This window comes from Anopheles coustani, chromosome 3 (genome assembly GCF_943734705.1).
Source record: "Anopheles coustani chromosome 3, idAnoCousDA_361_x.2, whole genome shotgun sequence".
NCBI classification, from domain to species: Eukaryota; Metazoa; Arthropoda; class Insecta; order Diptera; family Culicidae; genus Anopheles; species Anopheles coustani.
In genome coordinates this window covers 66,153,402-66,158,154 of record NC_071288.1, presented here as the reverse complement: position 1 = coordinate 66,158,154, position 4,753 = coordinate 66,153,402, and the positions used below count along the sequence as shown (strand labels likewise).

Sequence of the window (4,753 nt, the reverse complement as noted above, 5' to 3'; positions counted from 1 at the left end):
CAGGTGGTTTGGTGTTTTTTTTATTGACGTATTGTTTTAGTTTCATCGCGTGCGGTTGCAGCCATGCACAGTTGTTTAGCTTAATTTGTTTTTAATGGACGTTAAAGTGTGATTTAATTCGCTTCACTACTTGTGATCGGTATTGTTTCGAGGAACCATTGCGATTATGTGTATTTAAAGTTAATTAGCGATTCTTTTGTGCTCAAAGTCAACGCTAGGGAGAGTCCATGTTTTGAATTTGTACAATAAAAAGCAAAAACATATCGTAGTGCTGCAATAGAAAGCTGTTAAACGAAGTTTGCTTATTCTGCAAAACATGCTATAAACAAAAGATTAATCGTAATTTATTTTTGCAATAGTGTTGATTTTCTATTTTAAATCATAGCGCTGGCCACCCTCTACATCACTTAACCAGAGGTAGATAGACATCCCATATTGTCTAGTGGTTAGGATATCCGGCTCTCACCCGGAAGGCCCGGGTTCGATTCCCGGTATGGGAAGAATTTTTTTTCTGTATGTTGAAGGTTTTTTATTCACTCTAAGCATTTTCTTTTGTATGCAAATCACCAGGCTGTTCCAAATCAGTAATATACCATTTGTTATTGCGATTAAACTCTTATTTGATGGCCTCTCAAGACTGGACTAATTATATCATCGCGCTTTTGGGATTCAAATCAATGTTTAATCCATTTCAATCCATGCTTGTTGTCGTTCGATAGTACACAAAATCCCCATTGCACTCCGAGTGCACCAAAGGTATGTTGAAATCAACGGTAGGAAAGCAATCAGATTTCTGGGCATAAATGGATTAATTTCTAGCCACTTCGTGCAACCTCGATAAAGATCTCCTAGCGTTCCTGGCTACAGATGGTCCATCTGGTGAGTTTCACTTAAGATATTTGTCAAGTCATCGAACGTTGTTTAAGATGAAAATTTAATTACACTTACGACAAACAGGTTATACCAGGGAGGAGCAGACCGTGGTATCAATGTGGTGTCAGTGTAAACACACGCCATGATCAATGTCAGAAGATTCAATTCCTCGCTCGGTCGCTTTGCAAGGGAGGAGTCGGAGTTTGTCTCATAAATCATAAATAATGTGTCTACTTAACGTTGCTTCTGGCGGATTTAACGATGGGAGTGTTGCGTGAAATTAAGCAGATAGAATCGTTTCCCGCGAGTTCGAAGGAGTTGGAGACAGGTTGTTTACACCTTGATAAAGATCAATTCACAGCAGGGTGACTGAGGTCAACGGTGGTTGAGGTAAAGCTGTGGAGCTCTTGCTTGAAACTTTGGTTCACATCCGTCGTGTGGTATCCTGCATCAAGAAACGAGTTAATACCGTCAGGAAATGACTGGCCATCTACTCCAGCTCAGGTATACTTACTCTTGAGTTCTAACAAGTTCTCAAAGGTTCGAGATGGGGTTTCAAATATATCCACCGACAGGAAATGAAAAGCGGGAATGTATTCCTAGCAGCGGTACCAAGCGTTAGGCAAGTCTCAGATTAATACATGTAACTACGGAAGCAAGCATTCCCTTCATTTATCCAAAGGGTATTGCAACCGCATGGAAGAAGAAAATGACATGGTGTAAGGCCACAGCCGACCCAACAACCCTGAGCGTGTTGGTTTTCTTCAGAGTTAGAGTTCTGATTAGTTCGGATAGGTACGATAAGATAAAGGAAAAGTATAAAAGACAATTTAAAAAATTTACATGTATTTTTTAAAAGTAGCGTTAATACATAGTGAATATTTTTTTCATTTAAATATTTCAATTGTAATCCTCCAAAGATTTAAAAAATAAAAGAATCAAAGAGATTGTCGTTAGTCTTTCTTTAAGGGTGTCAAAAACAAATGATATAACGCATCAACTTGCTTTCGGTCTGGAAATAGGAATCCCACGCGACGATACAGGTCTGGATATTAACAGTGCTAGTAAAGTACTCACCAAGTCCTATCCCAGTCTCCGTTCCTCCACCCATTTTAGCCATTACTTTTTCCACGACCAAAGAGAGCTGAATCAGATAAATCTAGCAGCGAATATCTGATTCCTCCCGGTGGGAGAGTGGTGCAGAAAATGATTATAAAACATTTATAAATAAATATATGTGCATTCCTCCAACGGACGTCTTTCGCCAGCTCTGGGACAAAGCCAACGCGAACCGTGCATATAATCGACACAGACCAGCATGAACGAACACGAAAGAACAAATGTTGCAGGAAGTAAGGGAGGTTGCATGTTTACTCGGTTGCACCTCCCGACTCTCCGGCGTGAACATTAACTGGCCCTAAACTTTTGCTGGAATTCTATCCCACCCCTAAGGGTTTCTTCCTGCCTCGGTGGAATGCATTCCGAGCACATGTAATTTACGTTGCCTTTAGTGGAGAATTATGTTCCCTTTAGCCGTCGATGTCGTTTGCCATTCGTTTCCACAAGCAACCTTTTCCCCATTGGATGCCCTACGAGGCGCTGGCGTGGACTTGATCCAACCTTGCACTGTACATTTTAACGCTAGCTTGAAGAACTTTACAGCGTTAGGACATTTCCTGAACGGTGGAAGGTATAGCAGAACCCTGACTTTCCCACAGTTGAGGCTTTCACCGTAATTGTCCGAACTTCTGTGCTGCTTTCCTCCTTTGTCCTTAAACCACCACACATTCCTTTCCCCGATGGACGAGATTTGCAGTTTCTGCTGCCCTCGAATCGATTATAAGATTCTCGCGTGGTTTAAACGGGGCATAATTTACCACATTGGATAATGACATTGGTGTCCCTGGTGAAGTCCGACGGTGCTTTCCGGCAATTTGAAAATTGTTAAAAATTGCTGGCACAAAATTGCAGCCCGTTTTTCGGTCGATAGACGGTGAGGATTGGAAGAGGATGAAGTCGACTGCACAGCGGACCTGATGAGACTTGCGTCCTCCGAAGCATTATGGAAATGACATGCAGAAATTCAATGCATTCTGTTTCCGGTGTTTCTCGGTTTAGCCTCAACTTCTTACCAGCGGTGGGTGGCAGTGACGCACGCCACGCCATTTAAATTTCTTCCTCAGGGGATTATGTAAAAAAGTCGACCTTTTCAACGATAGGGAAGACAGAAGTAACTAGATATCCGTATATATCAGAGCGGCAAGTTTCGCGTTTTTAATGTTTGCAAAGATTTAATAAAGACATTTTGTAGTGTATGTGAGGTCGTTTATGTGTCGTTGACCTACCTTCAAACCTTTATTCGAGTCTATTTTTTGCATGCAACGTACTGTAGTTTCTTATCGATCTGCCCTTATCGTGTTGGGCTGTAACACGTTATGCTACGTAAGACACGATAAATACACTATAATAGACGTGTGTTTGACTGTTAAATTTACAAAATCAATATTGATTCCATTTCTTGGGCAAAAACAACCCACTGGATTGCAAATGGTTCCTGAAAACTAAATGATATTTAATTTCCATCTCACAAAGGTATACTTGCTGAGTTTTTTCGTAACGTAACGTGCGTTAGCTGATGGAAAATTACACGTCTGCATTACGTTGGACATGCAACGTGTTTAGTAAATTATAGCCTAGTGGCGTGCATGACCTGACTAGGCTCTGTTTGGCTGATGTGTTATTATGATGAAGTGACAAAATGTAATAAATAATTACAACGTTGCATAAATTGGCAATATGTTCGGATCTTTCGGTTTAAAAATGGCGTGCAATGACGGTGGGCTTGGTTATTAACCGTAGAACTGCCATTAGTCTAATGAAATGTTTGACAGTTTTGCAATCGGTTCATAATTAGTTCAAGTTGTGTTACCTTCATTGTGCTTCGAAGAAGGATTGGTATGTAATGTGGTGTGAGAATAGGTTTCCTAGAGTTTGAAAACTACAATAATCTTTCAACTATGGTTGGGTAACCGCTTTTGATTTAAGCTACCGTCAGCGCAGTTGGTTGTTGATCCTAGCAATTTTATAAAAGACCACAAAAGTATTTATTTTTGATTTAATTGAATTTTCGATCAATAAATTCATACACAGCTAAAATCATGCTTTAGCCATTAACATGGTTCACAATTGAAGGAAAACAATAAAACCGGATTCAAACCATGAAAACATATACTTTTTCATTAAAAAAAAACACGAAGAAAGCTTTTCTAGGAGACGATATCTCGTAATGAACCTTTCCTCGAGCGTGGCACTGGCTACGGAAAAAAGATAATGAACGAAACAGTTGGCTTGCACTGTTTTACGTTCTCTATATCCTCAATGTGTCCGCCAGAGGTACGAAAGAATTGCTTGCTATTGGTAATCGCGGAAATGGGAAATTACGCTCGAAGTGAACCATAAATTACAATGCAGCTCGTCTTGAGCAGCTTCCGTATTCGAAGATAACTCGAACAGAGCGTCGAAGGCGAAAAAACACTATCAAAGAAAACGTTACGTTACGGGAGGTTCAAACTTGGTTTGTAATCACATGCCAGCCACTGTCCGTTTACTTCGTTTCCGCACATCGTAAGTTCTTTCTCTAAAGAATGGCTAAGAAAACCCCTGAAACGATCATCACTTCAGACCTTCCGGACACGGTAATAGGTTTGGATTTTATCGTCTTGATGTTTCAGAGCAAAGAGAACGACTGTGGTAGGATTAGAGGAATGAAATTCATTAAACCCATTCGACAATTTATCGCACGTTACGCTGTGACTCAGGACGTTTAGGACTTTCCCAACGATCCAATTGCTAGCACTGTCTAAAGAATTCGACGATAAGC

At 40.5% G+C, this 4,753-nt stretch overlaps 1 non-coding gene across 1 annotated transcript; it reads left to right on the top strand.

Moving 5' to 3' along the window:
• Positions 1 to 428: 428 nt before the first annotated feature.
• Trnae-cuc (transfer RNA glutamic acid (anticodon CUC)) lies at positions 429 to 500 on the top strand. The gene has a single exon. It is a non-coding gene; the product is annotated as a tRNA-Glu (tRNA).
• The last annotated feature ends 4,253 nt before the right edge of the window (positions 501 to 4,753 follow it).